General features: G+C 37.1%; 1 protein-coding gene across 1 annotated transcript in view; it reads left to right on the top strand.

The window, feature by feature from the left end:
- The window catches only part of UNC13C (unc-13 homolog C), a 579,627-nt gene that overhangs the window by 121,400 nt on the left and 444,792 nt on the right, over positions 1-13,435 (top strand). The gene's annotated exons all lie outside the window — the stretch shown is intronic.

The raw sequence follows: 13,435 nt of genomic DNA, 5'->3' as shown, positions 1-13,435 counted from the left end.
TGTGGCCCTTGCCACCTGGTGCCTTGCAGTTTGGATACTGTCAGGGGTTCTTGTGACACAAATAAGTTACTTCTGATAGCATTACTCACTTTGGGCTCTTTCCTATTGCTTCTTTCATTCTGGAGGGTTTTTATATTTTAACTAGAGGCCTGGTGCATGAAATTTGTGCACTGGGGGGTGTCCCTCAGCCCAGCCTGCACCCTCTCTAATCTGGGACCCCTCAGGGGATGTCCGACTGTCCAATCCTCATAGGGATTGGGCCTAAACCAGTATTCGGACATCCCTCTCACAATCCGGGACCACTGGCTCCTAACCATTCACCTGCCTGCCTGCCTGCCTGATTGCCCCTAACTGCTCCTCTGCCAGCCCAACTGATGCCTAACTACTCCCCTGCTGGCCCGATTGCCCCCAACTGCCCTCCACTGCTGGCCCAATCACCCCCAACTGCCCTCCCCTGCCAGCCCAATCACCCCCAACTGCCCTCCCCTGCCGGCTATCTTGTGGTGGCCATCATGTGGCGGCTATCTTGTGATGATGTGGGGGCAGCCATCTTGTGATGATGTGGGGTGGCCATCTTATGGTGGCCATCTTGTGACAACATGGGGGAGGCTATCTTGTGATGATGTGACAGCGAGATGCCACCTAGGCTTTTATTAGTATAGATATTTTATTATAACTTTGGTAGAGTCACAAAAGGGAGAAGAGATACATGTTTTTGGCCAGTTGCATCAAGTTTAAATATGAATTCTGTGTTGCATTTTAAAGTCCTTGGGTGAGTAAGGAGTAGAGAGATTAAAACAAAACAACACCCTCTACCACAAATGACCAAAAAAAAAAAAAAAAAAAAAAAAAAAAAACTCCCAAAAAACACTTTACTTACCAGCTTTTGATAAAAATCCAGAAGCAGGGAAATCATACTGACTATTGCAGAAATCATGAAAATATGAACTAAGACAGTGACAGGACTGAATAGAAGAGTGTTAATGGGAGAGGGATTTAGGAGATGGTTTCAACAGATTTAGTGACTGGTTGAACATGAGTATGAATGTAATAAAAATTCAAAGATGATTCTAAGGCTTTTGACTTCATGACTGGGTGGAAGCCACCACCATCTTTTAAAGAGAACACAGGAGGAAGATTGGCAGAGAAATAGATCAGTTCTATTTTAAACTTACTAAATTCGAGATGCCTGAGGCTCACCCAAGTAGAGGGGCTCTAGATAGATACTTTGCTCTTGAAGTTTGAAGGGCAGTGACTGTAATGCTAGTCATCCCCAATGTCATGGTTGTGATGAGCTCAGATAATTATATTTTGTTAGTATAGCAATATTTCTAGATCTCTTGACTCATTCAGCCACAGATTTAAGAAATACAGTAATTCCATTTCAGAAACATCTTCCTTTATTTGAAATGAGAAAGAATTATAAGACCTCTGAGACTCATGTTCATAGAAATAAGGCATGATATATATGGACCAGGATCTGAAGCCTAGAGCTTAGGTTTGTCAGAGTGGGTGATTTCCATTCTCATAAAATTACACATTACTGAATCTCAAGTCATCTTGAAGAGAATAAATATTAAAACAAGGACTTGAAATATTTCAGTGACCACCCAAACTCCTCTCAACCTTAAGAAAACACACTAAATGAAAATATTTTCAGGTTTGCTGTGAAAAACTAATTCAGATTTGGGAGTTTACACAGAATGACTTGAGGTGGACTTGCTCAGAATAAAAAGTAGCATGTAATCATTATTTCACATACATACTTGTTCTTATATTCTTTAGATTCAGCAGAAAATAAAATCAACCCTTCTTTCTTCAAAAAAATTAATTCTTTACTTTCTGTTCCATGTACTATCTCTTCATATCATTTTACCCACCAAATGTATTTCTCTAGTCATTATTCTCATCCATTCCTCCTCTGAAAAGTCTTTTAATCGATACCTACCATATGACTCAGGCTTAAACTGGCCAAGATATTAAATCAGCCTATATTTAATGGCAACTGGACAATAGTGAAAGTTGAATAAAGTGTGATACTGGTAGTCGGTAATCTGACAAGATAGAAAGAGAATTTTCCTTTTTTTGAGCTTTTAGACTAAGCTTCACATTGCAGAATACTGGCTCAGGAAGTACTCTTGCTCATGTATGTTTCCCTACTGTGTGTTGTGTGTGTGTGTGTGTGTGTGTGTGTGTGTGTGTGTAATGAAAGCTGCTTTTTGAGTGAAGTTGCATTCCTAGAAACTTAAATTCTCCAAATTAGTTTGTTATATAAATCAGTATGCAATAGGCATCATCTGACCATGTAGAAATTAAATATATATTTGTGCAGAGCAATATCAGAAAATTAGAAAGCACATTATTACATCTATTTTAATTGATATGAAAAAGTTTTGACTGATATACTTGACAGTTTTTTAAACTTCAAACCTCAATTCCATATTGCAATTAGATGCCTGATCCATTGTCTGAATTTTTACACAAATAATTGAATAGAATAAAGCTGAGGATAAGAGCTACATAGAAAACAAGGGGGTAAAAGGGCTATAACAAAAACAGGCATATTTATATGTTAAACAGTGATTTAAATGTCAACTTAAATAATTCCAAAATGGTAGCTTAATGTAGTTTCTGACACACATGCAGTATTTTTATGTATTGTTTGATATACACAAGTGTGTGCCAGGCACTGAGTTAGAATGTAGAGTCTGCTATAAAGATGACTACCTGGTTTCTATTTTTGAAGGAGCTGCACTATGTAGGAGAGGCATTGAAATAAGGCAGTCCTTAAAATCTATGCTTTTAATTGAACTTTGAAAACAGGAGCAGAATTGGCTTCAATAGCACTACCTTTTTTCTATGGAATGAGAACTGAGCTATTAGTTTAAAGGGAATTAATGCGATGTATAACACTTAAAGGAAGTAGAGTCTTTGCTCAAGCTTTTATATTAAACTAGAGACCCGGTGCATGAAATTCGTGCACGGGTGCGGTCCCTAGACCTGGCCGGCAATCAAAGCACAAGCATCTGGTGTGGAAGGGCAAGTCCTAGTTGACCTCTGGGCCCTAGGAAGCACCTGGGCCCCCGGGTCCCTGCGTGCCCCCCTCCGTCTGAGACATTGGGCCCCCTCCCAGCTCCCTCAGTGCTTGGGAGCCAGGTGGCAGCCCCACTCCCCACCACTGCCTCTGGTTGCCATCTGCAGGGTGATCAGCAGGGCGATTGGGCACGCTTGCACCTGCCTTGGCCTGGCACCGCCCACTCACCAACTCCACCATCCACCATGGACCCGGCAGCACCTCCACTGCCGCCCGCTTCCAGCACCAATGCCTGCCATGTTACACACCACCCCCTGGTGGTTAGTGCATATCATAGCAAGCGGTCGAACTCCTGGTCAAGGGGATAATTTGCCTACTAGGCTTTTATTATATAGGATAGCATTATTCCTGTTACTTTGGGATGGTTCTGCCCTCCACTTTTAAGGAAACATGAGAATAGATTAGATCATCTATAAAAGTCTCTCTATTTTCATTCTAAGGTTACATAAAAAAGGCAGAAGCATCCTTTAAAATGAAACTTTCCATTAGAAGATTTGGGTATTGAGAGGATTGAAATTTTAATCTTTTTTCACTAAAAGTTACCAAAAACTGGTAGGAACAAAGAAGAGAATGATGGTTTCTGTGACTTGATACCACACACTGTAAAACAGGAAAATGCATACTTCAGAGAAAAATTCAAGTGTCTAACAAAGTACAAGAATTATTTGTTTTTTATTCTGTTTTGTAGGAATGACTGCTTTCAGAATCTGTAGCATATTTTTGGAGATAATGGCTTGGTGATAGTTTTTTCTGTTATTTCAACAAAAATGTATTTTATAAATAATGATTTTATTTAAAATATCAAGCAATTTAGATCAAGAAAAAAGAATCTGGTATAATCATAGTATTATAGTAGATTTGATTTCAAATTTCAAATTATACTAAGTTACTTTAATTTCCCCCCATAGCATATAGATTTACCTGCAAAGCCAGATACGAATTATTGATGATTATAGTAAGGGACTTGCCCTTCTCTATGCTGTAACTTGACATTTTCTCTCCATTTTTATTTTGTCTAAAATATAGGGGTAGTATATTTAAAAGAAGTAAAGGTATAGAGCCAGTTGAATTTATCTCCATTGGTTGAGTTAGTGATTGATTACAAGGGAAGGAGTCTGCTGTGGGGATACTATACATACAAGCAACTCATCAGACAAAGGCACTGCTCAGCAAACTCAGAGTAAGAAGCCTTCCATGTAGCCATTTCATCTTGGGGTGGTTTGCTTTTACACATTCATCTGGGAGGAATTCTGATATATGGAGTGAGAGTCAAAACTGGAATATGGTGCAAGTTTTTAGTTCCTTTACCTGGAGTGGAGTCCCTTCTCCACCTGTCCGCCCATGGGGATACTCCACCCACCTGCTGTTTTCTGTACTGCCTGCATTGAGCGATGGTTCCTACTTAGGCTGAAAAAAATGTTTTCATCTATAGCTGGCTCAGTTTCCAACTAACGTTTTACAAAACTGAAAGCTAAAAGTACCAAGAAAAGTACTTTTCTGCCAGCAGAGGCGAACTTTTTATAAACTATATTTTCTGACTAATACAAATAATTTTTGTAGTTCTTCATTTTCATTCAGAATAATCCAGACATTATAAACTCTGTGTGTACAGTACTCCTGGATATGAGGTAGAATTTTATGAAACACTGTGAGTTGCTATGATGGGGATATGGGTGTATTTGGAATATTATTGGATACATTATTGGGATAAATATTATGAGATCTATTTTTCCTCCCCTACAAAATCCATTCAGACAGACTGTAACAACCCTTTCCCCATCAATGTCACTCTGTTTGGTGGCTATACCATCTTCCGTGGACTCTAGCAGGGAAGGAAAGGGCTATTCTAAACATTATCTCCAAGTATGGTTTCAGGTCCTTTTGTTTAAACTAGAAACATTAATAGATAATCCCTAACCTGGTGAATTCTGTAAAAGACACACATTAATTTTCAAATATTCTGTTCCAGGAAGAGTAGAAAGAAATGTTGTCATTATTCTATGTGTGGGGTCAAATGAGTCTGAAGGCAGGTGAACTCTGGGTCTTCAGTGTAACCTGGGAAGTGGGATTGCTTTCTGCATTTTGAAGGCTTGTGGTGAAGATATTACAGGAATAAACAACTCATTTTGTGGTAGTTGGTTTCAAAATTATTAAAAGAGGTTTCCATGCATTAGAAAAAAGTATAATTGAATGTTATCTGAACACTATAGCTCAAGCCATATGACGTCTCTTGTGAAAATTAATGATTATTAGTTTTCTAGACCATTAAGCAGAGCCTGGAGTAAAGATCAAAGTTGGTTTTGTGAATTTTCTTCCTCACAAGTTTTGGGGCCTAATATAATTATCGCAATTTTTAGTGATTTCCTGAAGAGAACTGATTAGCCTCATGAATGACTTCATTAGAGATTACCAAATTAATAGAGGCAGGAATGAATCTTGATGGCATAGTCCTTCCTCCTGCAGCTTCAGACAATAGTAAACAATTGCTTTCCAAAAGCTCATACAACCACTGCACTGTCTTTAATGCATAATACCTACTTATAGGGTTATTCCTAGGTTAAATGAACCCAAAAGTTATGTTCATAGCAATGGATGATGACTCTAATTCTTCCGATTGTTAGAGCAAGGAGTGATGCACACTGCAAAATCTGAGAGAGCTCAACCCTTCACCCCTTCACCTGTCCCCTGCCTTCACAGCTGTCAGCCTCTCTCTCTCTCTCTCTCTCTCTCTCTCTCTCTCTCTCTCTCTCTCTCTCTCTCTCTCCCTCTCCCTCTCCCTCTCCCTCTCCCTCTCCCTCTCCCTCTCCCTCTCCCTCTCCCTCTCCCTCTCCCTCTCTCTATTTTTGGTTGTTAGTTAATTTTGTTCAATAGATTCCACATATAGGTGGAAAGACTTGGTACTTGTCTTTCTCTGACTGGCTTATTTCATTTAGCACAGTGCTCTCCAGGTCCATCTACGCTGTCACAAAGAGTAAGATTTTCTTTTTTATGGCCAAGTAGTATAAATGTACAATAGTTATTTTATCTACTCATCTACTGAGGGGCACTTGGGCTACTTCCAAATCATGGCTATTGCAAGTAATGCTGCAATGAATGTAGGGATGCATATATTCTTCCGAATTAGTGTTTCAGGTTTCTTCAAATAAATTCCCAGAAGTGCAATTGTTGGGTCATAAGGCAGTTCCATTTTTAATTTTTTAAAGAGAAAGAAAATCAGGGACACAGACAACAGTGTGGTGATTGCTGGGGGTGGGGGTGGAGGAGGGTATAGAGGGGATAAATGGTGATGGATGAAGACTTGGGTGGTGAACACACAGAACAGTGTACAGATGATGTGTTGTGCAATTGTGCACTTGAAACCTGTATAATTTTGTGAACCAGTGTCACCCCAATAAAAAGAAAAAGCAAAAACAAAAAAAATTGAGAAATTCTCCTCCTCCTTCCTCCCTGAATTTATACCAGAATTACTGGGTTGGCAAATTAAACATATTTACCTTTTCATTTCTGACTTGATACTTAGAGGAACATCCTCCTGTTTATATGATATGGCAGGTTTGATACAGAAACCAAAGGCTCCCCCCTGTCTTTCTTAACGGCTTCTCAGGCTTCTCATTGTGCCCAGAATCTTGTAAACATCAACTCAGTTAAACATGGAGGAAGCATGAAGACTTGTTAGAAAATGACTTTAACTAACCTTTATATTACTTTTCAAACAGAAAATAAACTAAACCCAGTGGTTTTTATTTTCCTTTCTAAGAGAGAAAGTGTTTCAGTAAACATAGTCTCATTTGGTACCCCAATTAGAAAGCCGATAAAAGCAGAACTTTTGCACCTGAATGAGAGGAGATGGGTTTGGAGTCCTAGCTGCCACGCCCCTTTCTCCAGGAAGCCTGTCCGGGAAGCCTAGGACTTCTCAGAACACATTTTGCAAACCACTAGGCATAGGATCTCTAAAAGCCCTTTGGTTCCAATATACTGTAATTCCAACAAGTAATTACTGAATGTGCCCGTGTTGTTCAATCTATACTCTGCTACACCCCGTGGAAAATGGACAGAAGAGGTCCCTTTCATCAATGGAACCATCCTTTGATGGGAAAATGGAAAGTAGAAGAACACTTGAGGCTGTGTGGGGGCCAGTATGGGAGGCAGAGAGGAGTGTTGTGTTTGGTGTTAATAAGGCATGAACAGATATAATGCTCTTTCGTAAAGATTCTTTGGCTCGCTGGTCCCATGCCCTTCCTTTTCCAGGGACATGACTAGAAAACATTTCAAGAGTATCCTTTTAGGTTGTATTGTCATAATTTTACTCTCCATAAGTACTATAGAAGTGGAGCTTTGTGATTTAAAAAATGTATGTAAATGTTGTCATACTAGATAATTCTAAATTTTAAACTCACTGTAATGTTCTTGAAAACACTTCATATTGATGCTTATTGGTGTAATTTATTTATTTAAATGTATTTCACAATATGAATATATCAAAAATTATCCATTCCCAATGAGTAGGCACTTATTTTTTGCTATTACAAATAATGTTATAGTAAACATCTTCTACATGTAATCTGACAGATGCAAGAGTTCCTTCATGTCAAATACCAACAAGCAGAATTGCTGGGGGAAAAAGCAGCAACTTTTAACCTTACTAGAAATTGCGATTTCATTCTTCAAAGTGGTCTTATAAATTTTACTACCAAAAACTCTTCATGAAGTTTCTATCCATAGAAACATGGCAGTCTCAGATACTTAATTTTGTTTCCATTTCAGTGTCTGGGAAATAATATATCACTGTTGTATTTGCACAATTCTCATAGCTGAAGAATTCTAGCATCTTTTTCAATGTACCAGTGTTAGTTCAGAATTCCTCTTAGTTAATTGCATGTTAAAACTCATTTCTTCTTTTTCTGAATTATTTTTCTTCAAGTTCTTTTATTATGGATGCTAAGCTAATCTTCTACTTGTTCTATGTGTTGTAAATGTCTTCTCCAGTTCATTTTTTCCTTTGAGGTGATAAATTTTTCATTCTTACTCTTCATGATTTATGCTTTCTGTATCTTTATCTCATGCCAATATATATGTGTGTGTGTATGTTTACCATAGATACAATATTTCTAAATTTAAAAGTTTGTTCATTTTTAGGTTTTAATGTATCAAAAAATGTATTCATTCACATGCTTTGATAAATGAGTCTAAATTTCTTTTATTTTTTCATGTGAAAAACCAGTTGTGCCAACTTCATTAATTGCTCGTGTTTTTTACTGCTATGTCTTCCATATAAGTCCATGTGTGTGTGTGTGTGTGTATTCTGGGACTCTCTGTTTTATTCCAAAGATTTCTATTTGTTCTGTGATAACACCACACTGTCCAATGATGATACCTCTTGAATCATTTATTTATTTATCCTTGAATCACTTTTTAATTTATTTATCCTTATTGTTGAAAGTATTACAGATGTCTTCTTCCCCCTCCCATTGGTCCCCGCCACCCCACACCACCCTCCAGGCCTACCTCACTATTTGTCAGTGTTCAGGGGTTATGCATATATGCATATAAGTTCATTAGTTAATTTCTCTCCCCGCCCCCTTCCCTCTGAGATTCATCAGTCTTTGTCATGCTTCTGTGTCTTTGGATCTGTTTTGTTTGTCAGTTTATTTTATTTAGATTCTATATATGAGTGAGATCAGGTGATACTTATCTTTCTCTGCCTGGCTTATTTTGCTTAGCATTATACCTTCCAGGTCCCTCTATGCTATCTCAAAGAATAAGAGATTCTTCTTTTTACAGCTACATAGTATTCCTTTGTGTGAATGTACTGCAGCTCTTTGATCCACTCATCTACTGATGGGTACTTGTGCTATTTCCAGATCTTTCTTTAAAAATTTTATTTTATTGTTTAAAGTATTACAAATAGTAGTATATATGTCTTCTTTTTTTTCCCCATTGACCTTCTCCCGGCCTCCCCTACCCCCGGCACATGTATGTCCAGATCTTTTTAGGATGAAATGTTCTGTATATAATCATTAAGTCTACCTAATCTAATGTATCCTTTAAGACCATTGTTTTGTTATTAATTTTCTGTCTGGATGATCTAAGTCAGTTATTAAAATTCCTTATTACTATATATTACTGTTATCAATTTCTTTATGTCTCTTGATATTTGCTTTACATATTTAGGTGTTTCTATGTTAGATAGACATTTATAAATGTTATACCCTCTTCTTGAATCAACCCCTTTATCATTATGCAATGTCCTTTGTGTATTTTAACAGTCTTTGTTTTAAAGTCTTTTTTTTTTTCTGATATGAGTATTGCTACCCTAACTTTCTTATTTCATTCCAGTTTGCAGGGAATATTTTTTAAAATCTCTTTACTTTTAGTCTCTGTCTTCCTATCTAAAACCATACTCTTGTAGGCAGCATATAGAAGAGTCTTTCTTTTTTTTTTATTCGGCCACCCACTATCTTTTTATTTGAACATTTAGTGATTTACATTTAAAGTAACTATCAATATATATTTACTTGTTGCCATTTTTTAAAAAAAAATTGTAGTTCTCTGTTCTTTCTTCTCTTGCTCTCTTTTCTTATACATTGATGACTTTCCTCGGTGTTATATTTGGGTTTCTTTCTTTTTATTTCTTTTGTATATTTTATTAGTTTTTGATTTATGGTTGCCAGGAGATTCATAAATATCAACCTATATGTATAGTAATCTATTTTAAGTTGGTAGGCTTTTAAGTTGGAATGCATTCTAAAAGCACCACATTTTTATTCATTCCCTCCACTCTTTGTTTTTAACATCATCTTTTATAAATTTTTGTTTTGTATCCCTTAACTATTTAAGTAGATATAGTTGATTTTGCTACTATTGTCTTTTAACCTTCATACTAGCTTTTAAGTGGCTGATCCACTGCCTTTACTATATACTTGCCTTTATAAGAGATTTTTTTTCACATATTTTCTTATTACTGGTTATGACTTTTCTTTTCCAATTAAAAAAAGAAATGTTAATAGATTTTGTAAAGCTGTGTTTGTGCTGATGAACTCTTTAGTTTTTGTTTGTCTGGGAAGCCCTTATCTCCTTTTCCAATTCTGAATAATAACCATGCTGGACAGAGTATTTTAGATTGTAGATTTCTTTATTTAAACACTTTAAATAGAACCTGCTACCCCCTCTGGTCTACAAATTTCTGCTAATAAATCTGCTGGGTGCCTTATAGAATACTAGAGGCCCAGTGCACAAATTCATGCATGGGTGGGGTCCCTTGGCCTGGCAGACAATCGGTATCTTCTCGCCCAGTCCCAGGGAAGGGACCGCGGGAGGTTGGCCAGCTGGTTGGGGAGAGGGACCGTGGGAGGTTGGCAGGCTGCAGGAGGTTGGCTGTGGGAGTGCATTGGCCACCAGGGGGCAGCTCCTGCATTGAGCTTAGGCTTTCATGTATATACTAGAGGCCTGATGCATGAAATTTGTGCAAGGGGCTTGGCCCTCACAGCTGTTGTCACTTGCCTCATCCTTTGCAGCCCCAGCTTCATCTGGAAGGTTGTCCAGAAGAATATTCAGAAGGTCATTCGCTGTCCGATCTAATTAGCATATTATGTTTTTATTATTATATAGAGCCTTTGTAAGTGACTAGCTGTTTTCCTCTTGAAGCCTTCAAGATTCTCTCTTCATCTTTAACTTTTGGCATTCTAATTATATGTCTAGGTGTGGATCTCTTTGGGTTCATCTTATTTGTGACTCTGTGCTTTCTGGACCTGGATGCCTGTGCTCTTCTCCAAGTTTTCAATAATTATTTCTTCAAATATGTTTTCTGCCCTCTCTCTCTCTCTCTTTCTGTGACCTTTATAATACAAATATATAAAAAATATAACTGTATTTTTAATACAGTTCCTCATGTTGTGGTGACCCCCAACCATAAAATTATTTTCATTGCTACTTCATAACTGTAATTTTGCTACTGTTAATGAATCGTAATGTAAATATCTGTGTTTTCCGATGGTCTTAGGCTCTACAGCAGTGGTTCTCAACCTGTGGGTCATGATCCACAGGTTGAGAACCGCTGCTGTACAGCCTAAGACCATCGGAAAACACAGATATTTACATTACGATTCATTAACAGTAGCAAAATTACAGTTATGAAGTTGCAACAAAAATTTAATGGTTGGGGGTCACCACAACATGAGGAACTGTATTAAAGGGTCGCAGCATTAAAAAGGTTGAGAACCACTGCTCTAGATGGATGGAAAATTTTCTTGTTTTTCCTCATTCTCATAGATAATTTTTATCTCATGAATTTATATTGTGATTGTATTTACACTGTATTGACTCATGCTCTATCCAGATAGCTCCAATAATAGTTTTATCTTTTCCTGTGTACAGATTTTGTGGTGTGGACTTACTATTAAAGTTCCATGAAAAATAGTGGTATTTATCTTTATTTTCAAATGTTATATTCTTAACCCTTAGCACTCGGGGGCACTTGCTTAATGTTTGATGAATGAATGAATTTTTACAATAACCCTTTCCAATGCATTTTTTGGCATTTATTTCATTCTCTATTAGTTTTGAGTTGCCACTTTATTTTTAGTGACTGTGGGATTATATTTGCTTTTTTAATGATCTTGGATATGTTTTAAAGTTTAAAAATTGTTACCTAGAATTTGTGCATGTGTATGAAATTGTGGTCTAGGTGAACCAGAATACAGAATACTTTCATATCATCTTATTCTGCTTTATTATCCAGAAGACTGGCTTGAATTTTTAAAAACAGAAAATAAAATTCTGATTATGTTTCATGTCACTGGGTTGCTTGAAAACAGTCTGATTCCACATTGCAATTATGGTGTATTTAAATTCCTTAATAGATTATATAAAGACTTTAATGCTATGAGCTCTATTCACCTTTCATTTCTTAAAATTCTTTACTATCACACTTCCATGTTTCAGTTCCTAATACTCGATACTCTGAGGCTGCAATGCCTAGACAAGTTCTTTTCCCTCTGCCAAGAATTCTTTCATTCATCTGACAAACACCCACTCATAAGTCATCTTCTGCATGATTTTTTTCAAAACCAACATCTTTTCTGCCTGTAGAATTAGGAGATCTGTGCTCTCATATCACCTGTTCATATCTTTTATATATTTATATCATATAGTACTGTCATTGTGACTCCATTTTTCAGGTTACCCCTAGCATAGAAATGAACAAAAAAGTGAGTGAAATATGCAATACACTAGCATTAGTCTCTCACTCAGCACCCACCCGTTGCATCCAGAACTGACTGAAATGTAAGAAATGCTGAAGTGCTTTCTTTGACTGGCAGCACATAACAAATATTGATACCTCTTAAGACAGTTAAGATGATTCAATAAAAGAACCAGTAAAAGGCTTTACACAATATTTAGGTATACTCTAAAGGTTAATCGTGTTCCTTCCTTTTTACAGCAGCATAGTATTCCAGTGTGCAGATGTACCACAGTTTTTTAAATTTATTTGTTTGCTAATGGGCACTTAGGCTGTTTCCAAATCTTAGCTGTTATAAATTGTACTGCTATGAACATAGGGGTGTATATAACCTTTCTGATTGGTGTTTCTAGTTTCTTGGGATATATCCTAGAAGTGAGATCACTGGGTCAAATGGGAGTTCCATTTTTAGTTTTTTGGGGAAACACCATACTGTTCTCCACAGTGGCTGCACCAGTCTGCATTACCACCAGCAGTGCACGAGAGTTCCTTTTTCTCCGCATCCTCTTCAGCACTTGTCATTTGTTGATGATAGCCATTCTGACAGGTGTGAGATGGTACCTCATTGTCATTTTTATTTGCATCTCTTGGATGATTAGTGACTTTGAGCATGTTTTTATATGTTTCTTGGCCTTTTATATGTCCTCTTTCGAAAAGTATCTATTTAGGCCCATTGCCCATTTTTTGATTGGATTGTTTATCTACCTTTTGTTAAGTTGTATAAGTTCCCTGTAAATTTTGGAGATTAAACCCTTATTGGAGATAACATTGGCAAATATGTTCTCCCATGTAGTGGGTATTCTTGTTGTTTTGTTGATGGTTTCTTTTGCTGTGCAGAGTCTTTTTATTTTTGATTGATGAAGTCCCATTTGTTTATTTTCTCTTTAGTTTCCATTGCCCTAGGAGATATTGCTTCGGCATATGTCTGAGATTTTGCTACCTGTGGATTCCTCTAAGATTTTTATCGTTTTCCATCTTACCTTTATCCATTTTGAGTTTGTTTTTGTGTATGGTGTAAGTTGGTGGTCTAGTTTCATTTTTTTGCATGTATATGTCCAATTTTCCCAACACCATTTATTGAAGATACTGTCTTGACTCCATTG

The sequence above is a fragment of the Plecotus auritus genome (genome assembly GCF_963455305.1).
Source record: "Plecotus auritus genome assembly, chromosome: 1".
Classification (NCBI taxonomy): Eukaryota; Metazoa; Chordata; class Mammalia; order Chiroptera; family Vespertilionidae; genus Plecotus; species Plecotus auritus.
This window is presented reverse-complemented; position numbering and strand designations above follow the sequence as displayed.